The sequence below is a fragment of the Bidens hawaiensis genome, unplaced genomic scaffold (genome assembly GCF_021521415.1).
Source record: "Bidens hawaiensis isolate Kalapana, Puna unplaced genomic scaffold, B.hawaiensis_p1.1 tig00052798_1, whole genome shotgun sequence".
Lineage (NCBI taxonomy): Eukaryota > Viridiplantae > Streptophyta > Magnoliopsida > Asterales > Asteraceae > Bidens > Bidens hawaiensis.
The window spans coordinates 45,737-65,334 of record NW_027499492.1 but is presented as its reverse complement, the minus strand read 5'-3'; the positions used below and the strand labels follow the sequence as shown (position 1 = coordinate 65,334).

Sequence of the window (19,598 nt, the reverse complement as noted above, 5' to 3'; positions counted from 1 at the left end):
CACACAAGTGTTTGACGTTTTATTTTAACACATGTTCAGGTTTGCAGTAGCTGTTTTGGAGTTCGAGGACACGTAGGAAGTTTTCTTTATTTTGGACCTAGATTAAAATGTATTAAGACAAGTTATTGCTGTTCGAATATTATGATTTATAATATATTGATTTATGATGATTTATGTTATCTCTTGTTTACTTTGCGCGTGCGCGAATGAATGTATTTATTAAATATTGACACCCAATAGTGTCACGAGTAATGAAACAATATGTGGCGCCCCGATGTATAATCCGCCTTTGGTCGGGGTGTTACAGCAGGTGTGACCCATAGCTATTAGGAGGCGTATGAATCGATCATAGGTTATATGGACATGTATGGTATGTTGGTGGATGGTTGAGTGTACGCCAACACCTCCATCGCACTATTGGGTGCATAGTTCTGTAGTGCTATGTAGCCTATTGGTATGTTATATGTTTCGGCTTTGGGTAGCATCCATACGATACGATGTATTTGATTGACTTGCTTTACTTTGCATCGTATCATTTCATGTTATGCTGTAAGTTCATCTATTTATACCTGTCATAACATTGAGCCTTTTGATCCGTATTGTGCATTCAGCTCATTCCGTAATTTTTCCCTCATACAGGTTCACAGGTTACTTTGGGCGGGATGGAGAGAGTGAAATAAACTTAAGATGCGTATAAAGATCACTATCTAGTGGAATTATGTCTTCTGTCTCTGTATACCTTCGTACATTGTGACACGTCAGCTCTTTCTGGGTTGGGGTGTTACAGTTATGGTATCAGAGTAAAGGCTCTTTCCTGTAGAAAACATTAATATAGTAATTAGGCTTGTGAGGAATATGTAGATTAGGACTTAGGTAATCTTAATAGCTTAGGATTTAGGAAGTTGTCTTTTCTTATCCATCTCCGTTATTCCTAACCATGTTTCCCTATTTATAAGCTGTCTCTTTTATCATTGATTCCATATAACCACGCCATGTTACTGGACCTCACTCCCGTAGGTAAAAATTTGACAACCTTCGTTCTGCAACCACCTTTGTGTACGCATTGAAACGACGTTTTAAGGTTTTAACTAAATTATTTCGAAAGTAAAACTAATTCTTAATTTGATAAAACACATCATTGAAATAAGTTAGTACCCTTTGCTCACCAGCTCAAAACACGCTCAACCAGATAAGGATTGAAATAAGTTAGTACCCTTTGCTCACCAGCTCAAAACACGCTCAACCAGATAAGGGTAGCATTTTGGTATTGTTTCAAAAAAAAATAATAATAAAAAAATGAAAAAAAGTAAATAAAAATACATCGGTTTATATTCTTAAGTATTCATTCTACAACCGTAAAGTCACGCCCAATATTTTTCATTATAATAAATTTTTTTTATAACTAGATTTCTTATTATTGTTTTTATTAAACGTTCGTTATGTAAATATAAATACCTTTAAATGATTATTTTCATTAAATTTCCTTCCTAGGTTGATACTAATACCGTTTACCACAACCATAACCGTTTTACTACCATTTAAACATACATGTTTTATAACGTTTTAACCGCAATTATTTTACTTTTGTATTTGTTTTGTCTTATGGGATACTAATTTGGCATACCGTTACAAATAATGTTTCAATTAACTGATAATCGATACTATTTTTAATTAACGTATATCATTACTATTTTGACGCACCCTGTATCATAATCGTTTTACCTTCGTACAGCTTAACCGTTTTTACGTCGTGTATTGTAATGCTTTCATAATGTAGCAAACTGAAAACTAGTTTAATACGAGATGTATATCCTTTAGTTAGTGAAATACATTTAGTGAAATACATACCTTTGATAAGTCATCGTTCATCGTCATAATTGACTAAGGTATTTTTGAGTCAAATATTGTTACCATTTCGAATAATAATGTAGATTTTACTTTTAAAATTTATAAGTATTCATTACAAGAACATAAATTTTCAGGCGTCACTTTATAATTTTTTTATTCCTTTTTAAGAATGCCAGTTTAATTCTCTCTCTAAAATACAAACTTTTGTCAAATAAGACTTTGTAAATTAGAATGAATATTCCATAATGTATTTTAATTATAAACAGTACCGTTGATCTAAAGATATAGGAGACCATACCCGACCAACCTCGTTAATTGTCGATTTCTTTTAGTGCTTCATATTGTTTTTATAAAAGAAATTTTTTATATACGTTTTCTTTAACTAAACATTTTGTGAAATATTCAAAACCCTTTATAGAGTTTTAAATCTAAAAGTATGTTTCAATTAAAACTTGAAATTTAGATTTTATGAAGAGTCGCATTATTATTACATAAGATGTATATGGGTGTACTTTAAAAAAAATGAAGCATTGTTAGTTATTAAGAATTTAGGAGGACCTAATTATCATTTTTTTTAATCAATGATGTTTCAAAATGAGACTATGAATATATGCGTACACATGACTACTTTCTTAATTAAAATAAATGATATTATTTTGATACTTATGGAGAATAATTTGATTTATACCTCGCAAGTCAATTTTCGGTAGATATAAGACACCCATTTTGTTTTCCGAGGCATACATACGCTTTGGACTTCATCCTCAAGTTGGATTTGCTCGACTAGGTACCATAATACTTGTGATTGCTGTTTCTAACACGTCATCTTCGAACCCTGATTGCCTACTAGGAAATCTGACCTCATACGTCTTTTAGGATTAATCCTAGGCATAGAATTCACCAGTTAATCTTGTAAGGTTGTGCTAGATTTGTAGTTTTGGCTAACAATATCTTATTAGGAGATATAAGTATCGATAGCCTTAATGTTGTTCGTAATTGTTTTGATACATTTTTTGGAAAACAACCAAGACTACTACTACGTTGTGAGATAGAATCCACAGTCAAACTTCTGTATAATTAGGCCTATCATTAAGATGCATTGTGGGAGAACTGTTAGGACGTAGTTGTAAGGTAATTGATAATTATGGTCCGGAACATAATTGTGAGTTACTGTTACAAATACGTGCTTTTGAGGTTCCTATTATGCATATTAGTGTCCTTCTGAATGTTCAAATGCGTTCGTCCGTTAAGGCTTTGTGGGAGGACCACTAGGGCATGATTGTAACGTAATTGGCAATTATGGTCTAGAACATAATTGTGAATTATGAGTACAAATGTGCGCTTTTAGGAGTCCTATGCGTAGATTAGTTCCGATTGAGTCCTAGAAATTTTCGTCCAAGTAATGGTGAACCTTATCCTGTGCCATTGTTTCGAAACCTCGTTTTCGGTATCTCTGGTATAATCCGTATTCTGTCCTGCAAATTTCGAGGAGGAAATTTCTTTGAATAAGGTAATAACTGAAATAGCCGAAGCTTGATTTATAAGAGTAAAGATATAATTTTTCAATCGTTTATTTATGTGTCATCATTTCTTGTTCATGCCTAAACCTGCAAATTCCGATTGCGAAATTCCTGTTGAAACATAATAGTTGAAATAACTATAAAAGGAAATATATTATTATAAAAATATAAATAAATATATATACATATATAACAAATATTAATAAATTAATAATACATGACAACCGTTTCACGAACAAACAACTCCTTTCAAACTCCAGTGTATCCTTTTAGACACAGCGTCCCCCTCATAAGTCAAAATAACAATAAAACACTCCACTTGCTCTATCATAATTTTTTTATTAGGAAACAATAACGATACAGAGAAATTGTTTTTTACACTATTTCCTTCACTACTGCACCAGATAGTTATCTTCTCCTCTCATTTATCGTGTGCTCTAAAACCACCATCAAATACTCTTCTCTTGCTTTTCCTTTCTTCACCAAAATTAATCTTTACTAAATTTAAAATGGAAGAGATATCTAGATGCTAAGACAAATGATGAAATGCTTAAAGCAATAGAAAGAATGCAAGCATATATTTTTCTTTTAGTTTACTTTCAATAAACCAAGCATGGCCCACTAGAAAATTTTGAATGCCGTAATGAGCTCACTCCACTAGAAAATTTCTGTTTACATAAATATATGATCACTCGTCTTCTGATCTACAAATTTCGAGGACGAAATTTCTTTTAACAGAGTAATGTTGAAATAACCGAAAAAAATATATTATACATATGCATGCATATATATAGTTAACGAATAATAATAGTATTATATATGTATATTCATGACTTACGTAGTACATATATATATATATGTTAAATAATAGTAACTAAACCAATCACTTTAACTAATAATATCAATTTATAATTTTAATAAAATAAAATAAAAATATATAAACAAAACTAACCTACATACCAAATCAAAAGAAACACCTAATAAAAGTAACAATAATAATGCAGCCAAAATAATTTGATTGGACATTACAATATTATTTACCTTTGACCAAGAGTTACAGACTTACAGATAACAATAATTACATACATCCTTATCCATATATGTACGCAAGCAAATGGACAGATGAGTTTCAATGATTTCAAAAGATATTTTTGACATCGTTTTAAAAACCGAGACATGGTTCATCCTTGTCTCATGACATCAACAACCTTAGTTATAAAAGTCAAGCTAATTAAGCTTGAACCTCACATACCTAAACACATATCCCTCTCGTTTAATGTTCCACTTTATGTTTCGGCGGAAAAGTCACTCCCACGGCCACCCACATCGACTCGAGGCATGAATCCAACACCCATGTTCACCAACTTTGTCTCTATATAGCCACCTCCGCTTCACCTCTGGAGTTTCGGTAGACGAGGTCACACGACATCGGGAAGTTCCGACTTGCCCATATCTGCATTAATCGGCGATCTGTTTACGTCTTAGGACTTAATGTTTTCGTATAGGCGTAATCTGTTATCTTAATTTCGTGATTAGCGGCTTAAGGTATGGATACTTATCCCTTCCTTTATTATCTGTTTTGATTGTATTGACTAATAACACATGGAACTCTTAAAGTTTTTGGCTTTCCATACGTTTCATGTTTCTTACGATTATTTTGTTCACTACAACATAATCTTTGAAACCTATGTTTTCTAGGGAAGTAATATGAATTTCGAGCATCATGGGAAACGGAACTTTGATAATGTATCTGGGTGTGGTGGATATGCTGCGGTACATCCTATATATAAACACTCGGCTATATTATCAAAGTACCGTCAACCAAGATGTGCGAGTTTCATGTTACGCTTTGTTTTCCAATCTGTTACACATTGGTCAATGATATATTAATGTTTCGTTCATTCATATTTAGATTATATATATTGTTGCCGATATTGAAGTTGGCCTTGATAGCATGCGATAGAATTATGACTATGTTATACTCATTATCACGTGTTCTGATATTAAGATATGATTATGTACTTGCTTTTCTGCTTTGACAGTGTGTTTAAGATATGTTGTTGCAGTATCGTTTTTATTGTATTATGTTACCTGAGCATGTTCCTACTTGTGGTGGTGACCACAAGCACGGCATTATGGCATCAATGGCGTGGCACCGGCCGTGACGGTGAGCCTAAATCACGGTGTCTCTTAAGGGCAGGTGTGGCCGATAGTTATTAGGAGGCGTATGAATCGATCCTAGGTTATATGGAAACGTATGGTATGTTGGTGGATGGTTGAGTGTATGCCAACACCTCCATCGCACTATTGGGTGCATAGTTCTGCTGTGCTATGTAGCCCTATCGGTATGTTATAAGTTTCGGCTTTGGGTAGCATCCACACGATACAATGTATTTGATTGACTTGCTTTACTTTGCATCATATCATTTTATGTTATGCTGTAAGTTCATCTATTTATACCTGTCATAACATTGAGCCTTTTGATCCGTACTGGGCATTCGGCTCATTTCGTTATTCAGGTTCACAGGTTACTTTGGGCGGGATGGAAGAGTGAAATAAACTTAGAATGTGTATAAAGATCACTATCTAGTAGAAATATGTCTTCCGTCTCTGTACATTATGACACATTAGCTCTTTCTGGGTTGGGGTGTTATAGTTACAATTTACAAAACCACTAGACCATAATATAACTCTTAATTTATTGTGGAAAAGTTTATTAATTTGGCTAAGATCTTTTATCTTTATTTTTTACCACTAGACCTAAGTTTTCTTTTTATTCGGTTGGCGTTGCTAGTAATGTAATAATGTTGTGCCTAAGTCGCTTTGGGTTTCTTGGATTTGTGCTAATTTGATGATGAACGATTTTCTACTTTGTTGATTGCTTAATATTTTCTTGACTCGCAATTGTTCTAAACTAGTAAACCGACCCGCGCTTTGCGGCGGGTCTCATGTCTGAAAAGAGAAATGTTTGTCATTTTCAAGCAGCCTCAGAGATACCTTGCAACTATAGACGCCATGATTTTGGCCTTGAAAGCGATCAAGACATTTGCTTTATTGTTCTTTCATGTGTCATCACCTAATAATTCATAACAAAATATATCATAACCAACATATATGTCTTTAGACTTTTTAAGTCAAAATTACACTTTTGCATTGTTTTTAGACCCGAATTGGACATCCGGGTCACATGTCGGACTAGCCCGGGAGGCCAGACCGGTCATTAACCCGAATGACGTCTATATATATATATATAGGGGAGATTTCAAATAAGAACCATTTCGAGTCTTAAGAACTAATTATGTGGACTAGATTTACCCACATCATTCACACATTAAAATAAAAAAGGACACTATGGTCTTTTTAACATTATTCTCACACTCTATTTCTCATCTATAATTATATCTCTTAATTTTTAATTTTAGATTATCTCTCTCTTTATTAAATTCTGCATCTATAATATAACTATATTTATTTAATATTTTAAATTTGTTAGTTAATTGTTTGATGCTATATCATTTTTTTTGTTTCACGTTTTTTGTATTTCTTTTTAAAAACTAATTGAGTGCCAAAATTTAATTTATCCCTTTAATGTTTGATTGCACGAAAAAAAAATTAATTAATTTCTCATGTGCTTCATATTTAGAAAAAAGTTGGTGAAAGTTTAAATAACTTAATGTTACTAATTTTTTTGTTCCTTTTGCACCTCTGATTATAAGTATATTTATAATACCACATTTTTTTTCATTCAATCGTTTAAATCAAATATCAAATACCACTTTTTTTCTTTAAAAAAATATATTACGAATTTGCTACTAGCTGATATACGTTCATTTTCTTAAAAACAATAAATAAATTAAATATAACAGTTTTTTTAATTTGTGTAATTTGACTAATTTATAGTTTAAAATATGTGTTTTTTTGTGTGTAGCATATGTAATTGGTAATTTATGTAATATGTGTACTCAATGTAACTTGCATAGTTTGTATTAAATTTAATTTATGTATTTGTGTAATGTATGTAAGTTGTAAAATTTGTGTAATTTGGGTAATTTGAGTAATTTGTGTTGTATTTTATATGTAATTAATAATTTTGTGTATTCCGTGTTCGGGTAATTAATATAATTTGGGAAATATGTGTAATTGATGTAGATGTAATTTGGGTAATTTACTTAAGTTGTTTATTGTGTAATAATTTGGATAATATTTGTACTTAGGGCAATTTCTGTAATTTATGTAATTTGGGTCATTTATGTATTTTGTGTAACTTTGGTATGTAATATAGTCTAGAATCTTTTCCGAAACGGTTTCAAAAAGAAAAAGAAGTGCTAGCGAATAAGGTGCTGATTTGAAATGATAATGAAAGAGTTTTTAGGTATTTTTTGTTTGTTAAGAGTTTTTAGGTAATTTATTTTAATATTATTTTTTTCATTTATAAATTTGGTTTTATTTTTTATTAAATAAAAAATTTGATTACACTTAAAATATCTTGGAAATGAAGATGTTGATCATTGGTGTTGGAATTTGGAAATGAAGATATGGTTACACTTAAAAAATAATTTTGAATGTTGATTTGTGTTCATAGGTGTTGGAATTTTTTTTTTGTTTGAAGACGGCGATCTTGATTCATTTCAAGAAAGAACTAATCTGCTTTCAAAATTTTTTCAATTTTAATAATTTGTTTTAGAATTTTTGTTCAAAGAATTACATTTGTTTATTTGATATGATAATGCACTTCGAGTTCAATTTATAGTATTACATATACGTAATCAGGCATTATTAATATGAACTTTACACATTATAATCGTAAAAAGTGTGTTTTCTTTTAAATCGGATTTTTATAAAAGTATGTAAAATTGATTTTAATTTATCAAGATTAAACATTGTTTTATTTTTCTTATTTGAAATTCAAAAAGAACATGATTACTTTGATTTGATATGATTTGGGGTGATGGTATTTTACCTAAATACCGATTCCTAATTTAATAATGTTGTTTCTCTCTCTTTCCTTATATTTTTTATAGTGGTTTAATTACAACCACAAAATACCAAAATTGAAATGAAATGTGTGGTTAGAATGTGGTTCTTAAAGTTCTTAAAACTAAATAAGGTTCTCAAAATATCCCTTCTATATATATATATATATATATATAGGTGAGATTTCAAATGAGAACCTCTTTGAGTTTTAAGAACTCGAAAGAACTCATTGTAACGATTTTTTTTTCGAAATTTTTTTACACACACGTAATATGTGTAGGTTACATACATGTAAAAAAATTACAGAATTTTTTACGCACCGAGTCGACTTTTTACACATGTGTAACGGACGTAAAAGTTAGTGTAACCACTTACATCTTTATTCTCTCTCATACTTTGACTTTTTTGTCAGATTTAATCTCAACCACATATTTTAATCCAATTAATTAAATGTGTGACCTAGAATTGAGTTCTTAAGTTCTTAAAATTCACTATGGTTCTCAAAATATCCTTCTCCTATATATATATAGGCTAAGTATAAAATGAAAACCCACTTGAGTTGTGTAAATTCTAGAAACTCATTCTCAACCACATGTTTTTAATTAATGTTTAAATCTTGTGGTCCACAATTAAAGTGAATAAAAAATGTAAATATAAATATAACTTTTTCTCTCTCCTGAAAACATATATAAAAATTAGTAAAAAAATGTTAAAAAATAGCAAAACATTTTTTTATGTTTCGATGTTTTGTATTAAATGTTACAACATATATTACATGTAACAAAAAAAAAATGATGTTACATAGGATTTTCCCGGGTTTTCACAATTCAAGTGAGTTTTCATTTTAACCTTACCATATATATATATATAATTTTATTTTATATAGGTTGAAAAGTAAATTGAAGTTAAGATTTTATGTTATATAATTTAGTATTGAACGGCATATGCTAGATTTTTAAAAATGAAATGGTCCATTTAATAGTAAGCTGGAAAATGGCAACTATCAACTTTTATGTTAACTTCTAAACACCAAAGTAACGTTATGTGAACCACAAACATGACAAAATGTTCTTTGGGCTTTTTTCAAAAGGCCTACTTGACTATGTGAAAATGTCTATTACCCTAGGATAGTGTTTGATACGATGACATGGAAGGAGGGATGTAATGGGTCATTTCAAAGGAATGAAAAAAACGTGTTTGGTTACCATGCATGAATGAAATAGATCATTTCATAAGGAATGAAGCTCTTTCCATTTTTAGGATTTTCATTCTTTTGAGTATCGGTGTTTTTCTTTTTGCATTCCTTCAAGGAATGAAAAAGTCAAAAGAGTCAACAATTGCTATTACTATTATAATTATTATATATTTTTTTATTATATTGTAATTATAATTATATTATGATTATTATTTTATTATATTATTATATATATTACAATTGTAAACTTTCTTCTTCTGCGTAATGAATTGTACATGAACTAAACTTGTATCATAATGCGTGTCTACCCCCATCATAATCTATCCTCGTTTCAGTACACGTGTTTATTATTTCCACCATCATACTACACGACCCATTCTCCACCTTTGGCACATTCATCTTCATCGCCAGATATTGAATCAATCCGGCACATTCAAGAAAGCTAAATCATCTTTAAATGTTGTCGCATGCCAAAGATCCCTCAGTCAACTTTTTGATCTTAAACGCATCATCGGCTGACGATTTAAGATGGCGATTAAGATATTGGTAGGGTTTTACTTGAATTTGAAATTGTTTGCTTTATTGTGTTTCCCGTCTTACAGAACCCTAAATCAATCTGTAGGTGTTCTTCGTCTCATGTATTGTTCCATCTCATCAGAATGGTAAGCCAATTTCAACCGTAAGTTAGGTTTGCAGCTCTTGATTAAATTGATAATATTGATAAGCTGTTCTATGTCTCTTTAACCGCAAGTTAGGTTTGTGGAAGGCCATCTTCTAGCTCTGATGATAGCAGGTTTTTAGATACTTATATAGAACCCGTCAATAAAAAGGAAAAGATTAGTTTTAAATAGTGTTTGTTTGAAACTTTAACTATCTAATTTGAACTGACTTATAACATATGGCTTTACATATGTGAAAATTTTGATATGACATGGAAAACGTTGTATACATCAAGATGAGTTACCCACAAATGGTAGCAAATTTACCGGGAAAGACATTTACAGAAGTATGCAACCTTTTTTAGTTCAATTTTTTTTACTTTGTTTCATATTCAATTGTATCCTATTAATTTGACATTTTAACATTTGCCTTGATGCTACGCAGAGATGATTTCAGTCACTTTGTTTGATGGTTTTCTAAACGAAGTCAAAATTTTAGGTAATTTCTACCGGCTTATGTATCATTAATTATATTCTCAGCATAAGAATGTGTAGTTTACACATAAATGCTATTAAGGGTTGTTTTTGGTTTTATCATATGCAGGCGTTTGAGACTCCACAGTGTTCATTGTGTTTCGGGCATTGATGTAAGATGAAGAAATATTTATTTATAGTAATCTATTATGTTATTTATTAATGTGTTTATATATGTTACAATGTCTGTTAAAGATTAGTCTGTTAGAATTTTTGGAAATACAGTAGGTCAAGTCTAAGGAGAAGATAATTAGTATATTTTTTTCATATTATAGTTGAGAGAGGATTTTATGAATCTAATTACCCTGCAGCTGCTTTTATAATTTATTATATCACCAACACTTTTCCTACACCTAAAACTAATTCGCCATGTGATACTGATTGATGTTTGTGGACTGCTTTTGTGGAGAGGTAAGTTTTTTTTCTTATTGTCCCAATTTTTAACTAATATCTTGGTTTTATTACTAAATCATGTTGTAAAATGCTGGATATGTTCCTGTGTAATGCAACCTCGGCAGGTATGAAGTTTTGCTCCTATACTTTGGATTGCACTAAATAATTATTTGACTTGCTGTTAATAGTTGCAACAATATGTACATGTTATAAGTTTTCTTATCAGACGATTCACATTGGCTTAAGTTTCTTTGTAATTTTTTTGTAATAATAAATGGCCACTTGATTTGTTAACAGTTGCAGCAATATGTACTTATACAAGGGCTTGTTGTGGCTTCATTTGTAAAGGTAATTTCATTTCGTTTCTGTAGTACATAATTGAATTCCCTTACCTTTTACTTTCTGAACTAATCACCACTTCAAGTAGGATCTTTCACAATTGTAAAATCATTTTTTAAAAGATAATGATCTGTCAGATTGGTAAGCTTTGAAGGTTAGATAATGTCAAATGAGGTCTCAAGTATTATTCTGCCCTTACAAAAGAAGTAAGCTAAAATTTTCAATTGGTGGTGCTGCAGTGTGTTGAGAAGATAGAGACATTGAGAGAGAGACATGAGAGAGAAACAGAAAAAAAGTGGTGGCGACTATGGTGGGGTGGTTGTGTGATGGTAGAGGTGGAATCACAGGCGTGGCGGCAGATGATAAGATTTGTCGTTGATGGTGATGAAGCATATAAGGTGGTTTTGTTTTGTTTTTTTGTTTTTTTTTGTATATGAAGTCTCGAGTGTTATAAATGAAGGTTATCAACGACCAACTTCTTGGTAATGTTTGGACATCATTAGTTTCTCGGATACGGTTTTACACCCTGCCGCAACGCGGCGGGTCAAAATGCTAGTAATTATATAATTATCATTATTGTTTTGTATATTATAATATAACTATTATTATATTTGAACTATTACTACACTATCAATACTATTATTTTAAATTTGACGAGTTAACATTTCATAACGTACATACGTGATTCAACATTGCTACGATTATTTTTATTCGGTTTAATGATCTTGTTGCAGCACGAGGGTCCTGAAAATTAGTTATTATGAATATTCATATTATTATTTATTTTATTATTATATTACTAATAAAACATTAATAATAAAAATAAAATGATTAATCATTACATTCCTACATGGTAACCAAACATGACAATGGAATGATAATGATCCATTTCATTCCTTTGTCCATGCCATTACCATGTCCATTCCATTTCCTCATCTATTCCATTACCTCCTACCAAACATGCCCTAAATCCTCTTTCTTTACATTAGATGCATAGTAGCAAGCTTACAACAATTTGCAACCATAGCCAGCCACCATCGATTGCCAGAATTTATTTCCAATCAATTGATCAAGTTCTTATAAATCGTATTTTCCTCTATATACCCAGTCTAACTAGGTCAAGATACAAAAAATACGTGCGGTACATGCCACTATCAAAGCAGAACCTTGGTCAGCCGGAAGCTATGGCCGATGGTAGGCGGCTATTAAGACTAGGGTTAGATTCTAGATGGATGTTGATTATTTTTTTTTTGAAGAAAAACAGAAAAAACAATTAAAAAAAATGCCTTTTACGGGTTAACCCGGCGGTTCACCAGGTCTAGTCCGACCGTGACCTGTCAAAACCGGCCGGGTTTTAAGAAAACGGGCTAACTACTACCGACCGGACCGGTGAGCTTAGCGGGTCCCGGTCCAACCGGTCTGACCGGCCGGTCCGGGTTTCAAAACACTACATTTTTTACTAAAAAAGTTTGCTACTTTACTTGCTATAACAAATTGAGAACTTTAAACTCCTTTGACATGTTCTTCTTGTGTGTAATATGACCATCCTTTTTTGCCCGTTTAAGCCGAAAAAAAATAATCTAAAATCAATTAATATACATCTATGTTTTCTTTAATAGAAATAGTGTATACAATTAAAACCAATGCGTGTAAAAGAAACTGCCTTTTGATAAAATCCTGTGATGGACTAACACTCCATTGAGATGTTGCCAATAGCACTCCAGGTTGTCTAGATCGCACATATTCCAATGCAAAAACATGGTGCTATGCTTGTATTCAACCTGGAAAATGCTATTCAAATTTGATATTTCATTTGACACTAAATAATTTGACATTACATAAATTTAACGAAAGTTACCAAATAACAAAGCACGATTGTTGTAGTCCTTCGTCTGCCGACTTTGCAGTGAATGTATGTGCTCCAACAACGGATTGCGTTCTCTATAACCAAACATAATAAATATAAAATGCCAAGAGCCATAAATAAAGCTTTACAGGTAAATAATAAATAGTAAATGATACACTTTCACTCACTATAAATAAACCTTAAAGCTCGATCAATGTCCACATATAAAGGGGCAACAAGGTCAATCTTGCGTAAAATTTTGAAGTAGGCCTATCATAAAATGCAACTCTTGTAAGACCAAAGTTAAATATCTTCAATTTACAAACAATCTATTTTTGAGTTTTAGATCTTCGTGATAAAAATTTTGTCACACCCTTAAATTTCGACTAACGGAGTTTTACTGCAAGGCGTGTGACATACCAGAATCAAACTCATTTGTTATACAAAACAACCAATTTAAAATATTCAAAACATTATTTAAGTGTCACAGCCCCAATCTCTATACCCCGGGAGAGGAGCCATGAACGTTGAGTGGCGGTATCGGTGTTTATCAAAATAATTTGCATCGGAATATTTCATCAGAACCGTAGTTAGGAAAAATTGATCAGATTTATAATAACATCATAATTCTTATTTCGTAAACTAGGATAAAAACACATTTTGATACAAACATAAGTTTTATAGGGATAAACCCTAATTTACAAAACACTTTTCTTTATTCTGGTGACAAGCCACTTATTTAAGCTGGAAGCCCGAAGGCATCATTCCTTTGTCTCTAACAAGTCACCTGAAACATGTTTAAAAATATTTGATCAGAAAGAAATATTGGTGAGTACATTCATTTATAAATGACACGTTTTACAGTTACAACATTAAGATGTTTTTACATCTGCTTGCTTACAAATTACCGAAAGGTACTTGTCACTCGACTGTATCTGTGGCTGTGGTCATATTACTTATTGGCTAACACTTGTCCAATAAGTAACGTGTAATAGCCCAGTAGACAAGTCTTGTATATAAAATCCCACAATACCAGTAGTAACCATCCCGTAAGTCTATAGAGACTTAATCACTGTAATATATTTAAAATCCTTTAAAAATATGTTTGGAAATATTTGTACTGTCTGTCATGAGTTTAGTGGATTTAGAAAAACATCATGACAGTATTGAAAATCAATTGTCTCACGCAAATGTGAGTTGTGCAAAAACTCTAATGTCTCACATTGCAAGTTTATATTTAACAAGCCTTCTGGTGTTAAGCACCTAAATTAAACACAATGTAGTATATCTATATTAGTATAAACCCATAATCATAACGATAATCACGAGACATGAAACTTTACACAATGGCAGAATGTCTTACCTTGTTAGGGTAGAGCTTTTGGATTCGTGTATAAGTTCCTTTCGATTGGAGATGTACCATTACAACTACTCGGGTATAATACTAGCCTTAAGAAATATTTTTGGATGAGTTGTGATATCCAGATTTCCTCCCTATTTATACTTGAAATTGAGCATCTTCGCGTCGCACGAAGTTGAAGTAGGGTTGTCGAGTCAGCCCTAGCTTTGCCACGTGGCACGACACGTGTCAGGTAACGTGTCACCGTTGAGTAACTTCTACGTCGCAACTTCGCATCGCGTGAAGAATCTGGCATACTCCTTCGCGTCGCGCGAAGAAGCAAAAACACAAAGGCGGCCCTTAAGCGGCTCGTGGCGATGCGACCATGCAAAGTGCGCCATCAAAGCGCCTCATTGCGCCTATCGCACTTCGCCCGAGCCCGTGCGCGTGCGCGTCGGGTGTTTCGCACCCTCTGCTAGGACTACTGGGTGTGATTTGGCACACAAGAATATTGTCATGTGAGCTCTCTTCCTTATAAAGAGCTTACTACTTTTGTAATATAGCGATGTGAGAAAAGAATTAGAAATCCTATTTATACCATGGCGGAAACCTTCCATTTTCTTTCCTCCACCAATGTGGGATGGAATTTTACTTCCTTTACATTTCTCCATTCTTCCTTTGTTTTATTTCTTCTCTTTTTCCTTCTTATTTCTTCACTTCTTCTTTTAATTATTTTATTTCCTTTTTTGATTGTATTATGGTTTTTTTATAGTCTCCCCTCCTTATTTTGAATCTCGTCCTCGAGATCTATTGGAATAGGTGTGGGTACTTCCGTTTCATTTCTGATTCCAATTCCCAAGTATATTTTGGTCCATGTCTTGAATCCTATTCCATTTTGACCAGAACTATTCTTTTATGCTTGAGATTCTATATTTTTCTATCTTCAATTTGTAGTGGTTTCTCAACAAATTTCAATTTTTTGTTTACCTTTATATCTTGAAGGGGTACTTTTAATGATTCATCAGCTAAGCATTTCCTTAAGTTGCTTACATTAAATACATCATGTATACCTCTCATTTCTTCTGGTAACTCTAGCTAATAGGCTACCGGTCCAACTCGTTTAATAATTTGGAATGGTCCACCAAATCTTGGACTTAAATTTCCCCTCTTACCGAATCGGACTACTCCTTTCCATGGAGATACCTTTAGTAACACTTTATCTCCAATTTGGAATTCTAATGGTTTGCGTCTATGATATGCATAACTCTTCTGACGATCTCGTGCGGTCTTTAATCTTTTCTTGACTTGAATTATCTTGTCAGTAGTTTCTTGTATAATTTCAGGACCTGATAATTTCTTTCCTCCTATTTCTGCCCAACACACTGGTGTTCTGCATTTTCGTCTATAAAGTGCTTCAAATGGGCAGCATTAATACTTGTATGATAACTGTTATTGTAGGAAAATTCTATCAGTGGTAAGTGGTCATCCCAATTTCCACCAAAATCTATCATACAAGCTCTTAGCATGTCTTCCAATGTTTGTATGGTCCTTTTACTTTGACCGTCAATCTGTGGATGGTATGCTGTGCTCAAGTTTAAGCGTGTTCCCATGGCTATTTGTAAACTTTTCCAAAAATGAGAAGTAAAACGGCTATCCCGATCAAATACAATGGATAATGGAACTCCATGTAATGAGACAACTTTGTCTACATATAACTTAGCTAATTGTTCCATTTTGAAAGTTTCCTTCATTGGTATGAAATGAGATGACTTTGTTAATCTATCCACAATCACCCAGATTGTGTCATTACCTCTTCTTGTTGTAGGCAATTTAGTAACAAAATCCATTGTTATTAATTCCCATTTCCATTCTGGCATTTCTAATTGTTGAAGTAATCCTCATGGCTTTTGATGTTCAGCTTTAACTTGCGAACAAGTTATGCATTTTGAAACATAATTAGCTACATCCTTTTTCATTCCTATTCACCAATAGGTTTTCTTCAAATCTTGATACATTTTTATCTTTTTCGGGATGCATTGTATACTTGGATTTATGAGCTTCCTTAAGAATCCTTTCTCTTAAATTTCCAATGACTGGTATCCAGATTCTATTCCCCATTCGAAGAATTTCATCACTCCCTTTGATCAGTTGATCAATTGTACCTAAATTAAACACAAGGTAGTATATGTATATTAGTATAAACCCATAATCATAACGATAATCACGAGACATGAAACTTTACACGATGGCACAATGTCTTACCTTGTTAGGGTAGAGTTTTGGATTCGTGTATAAGTTCCTTTCGATCGGAGAGGTACCGTTACAATTACTCGGGTATACTACTAGCCTTAAGAAATATAAGAGAGAAAATATGAAATTTTTGGACGAGTTGTGATGTCCAGATTTCCTCCCTATTTATACTTGAAATTGAGCATCTTCACGTCGCGCAAGCGCGTCGCGCGAAGTTGATGTAGGGTTGTCGAGTCAGCCCTAGCTTTGCCACGTGGCAAGACACGTGTCAGGTAACATGCCACCGTTGCATAACTTCTACATCTCAACTTCGCATCGCGCGAAGAATCTTGCATACTCCTTCGCGTCGCGTGAAGGAGCAAAAATACAAAGGTGGCCCTTAAGCGGCTCACGGCGATGCGAGCGTGCAAAGTGCGCCATCAAAGCGCCACATTGCGTCCATCGCACTTTGCCCGTGCCCATACGCATGCGCGTCGGGTGCTTCGCCCCCTCTGGTAGGACTACTGGATGTGATTTGGCACACAAGAATATTATCATGTGAGCTATCTTCCTTATAAAGAGCTTACTAGTTTTGTAATCTAGCGATGTGGGACAAGAATAAGAAATCCTATTTATACCATGGTGGAAGCCTTCCATTTTCTTTCCTCCACCAATGTCGGATGGAATTTTACTTCCTTTACATTTCTCCATTCTTCCTTAGTTTTATTTCTTCTCTTTTTCCTTCTTATTTCTTCACTTCTTCTTTTAATTATTTTATTTCTTTTTTGGATTGTTTTATGGGTTATATTAAGTCTCATTCAATCTGAGAAAACAAAACCTTGAGTCAGGACTATAAATCTGGTGCAAACCTTGAGTAGGTTGACAAGAACACACAGATCTAATAACCCAAAGGCCTATTGAATATTCTGGCCGAATCAGAATATTCAACAGCTGGGAACTAAGGTATGAGACAATGGACACGAAACAATAGTAGATAATCAGTAAGAACAAAATCAAAGACAAAGATTTACTGTATTTAATATATCATTCAATGAAAAATTGAAAGGAATGTCTAGGGTTTCGTGTAGGCGGCGGTGGATGTACGAGGAGACAAAAGAGAATATTCGTTCAAATGTTTTTGTCCTCGTATTCCGTTCTTATCCGCTTTCTCGTGTCTTTTCCTAAAAGGAAACCTAGTACTCTATTTATAGCCCTGACATTCCTTCTAGAATTACCTAATCATTACATAATGAATGACAAAATAAAATACAAGTGTAGTAGTCTTCGAGCATGATATCTATCTTGCTCGAGCAGACTTGTTATGCAGTGTATGTTCGATGAGTTACTTTGAGCATACTTTAGTTAGAATAATTTCTGATAGAAATTATTCTTCTCTAGAATGCTTTATCCTTCTTGACTAATTCTTGCTTTGCTCGAATTCGTCTATCGAGCAAGCCTATTCTTCTTGATGTCTTCAATTCTGTCTTGAACTTATTTGCAATATTCAGCATGCTCGGATGTGAACCTTGCTCGGAACTGAACCATGCTCGAAGTATATACTTTGCAACATATGACATCTTCTTATTGCATCGATGCTCTTCATCATTGTGCTCGGACATCCTGTGCTCGGATCACTTGGCTAAAACTTGAATGATCAACCTGTTTGCTCGATTGGCAACCCATACTCGATAGAAGTACACTCTTGCTTGGAGAAGTGTAGCTTGCTCGAAGCCTTCAACACTTAGAAGAATAAGCTAAAAGACCATGCTCGAGGTAGTAAACCATGCTCGATGATCTAGGCTTGCTCGTATTCCATAGCTGATTTCTTGAGGAGGTTGAGAAGATTCCAATCTTCCTTTGTATATATCCGACTCAACAATCTCCCCTAGATTGGAACAAGCTCAGATGCACCATAACATACCTGCAAACAGTTACACATGTATCAAAATTCTAATGTAGTCGATTTAGGCACAAATGTCATTACATTACATAAAGGAATTCTGCCATTTAGGCATTACACATTAAATTCACACATTGTTCAAAATACAAAGTAAAATACATAATGACAAAAAAAAAAAAAACAAAGCAAAGATAAGCAGAAATAAAATTGATCATCCTTTAGCTCCATCCTACTATCTTCTACTTAGACTCCTTTCAGGAGCTTTTTCTTTCTTGAGTTTTACGAAGGCAGCCTTTTGTTTAAACATATCTAACTCCACTCCATCTTCAGAATCAAGTGGGAAATCTGCATTGATAATATCTTGTAAGTCTTGGATGTGTATGAAGTGTAGATCCTCATCATACTCAACCACTACAATCGTTCCTCCTGATGCATTTCTGGGTGATATTGAGTCTTTGTTTCTGTTGTAGGTGAGATGGACTATCTTGCCATTTTGTTGCACTTGCGAGTTTGGCTCCATTATCTCCTTTCTCATGGCCAAGCACTCTTTCAAAGTTTTCCTTTTGCCACTAGAGCCGCTTGCCTTATGAGTCTTGCTTTTCTTGGAATCCCTAAAGGATAGTTCTGAGATATGTACTTCATTTATCCTTTTTCTTCTTCATTCTTTCTCTGCCTCACTGTGGGCTTCTCTACTTCTTTGTTTCAGAAATGGGAATCTCTTTTCTGATTGTTCTTTCAAGAATTTTGAGAGATCATTCCTCTGTTGACCTGCAGGCTGACTTCTCTGTTGATTGTCATAAAGTTTCAGTTCAGCCATTTTTT

At 33.2% G+C, this 19,598-nt stretch overlaps 1 pseudogene; it reads right to left on the bottom strand.

The window, feature by feature from the left end:
• The window catches only part of LOC143599787 (small ribosomal subunit protein eS4 pseudogene), a 31,817-nt pseudogene extending 12,521 nt beyond the window's left edge, over positions 1–19,296 (bottom strand).
• Between the last annotated feature and the right edge of the window lie 302 nt (positions 19,297–19,598).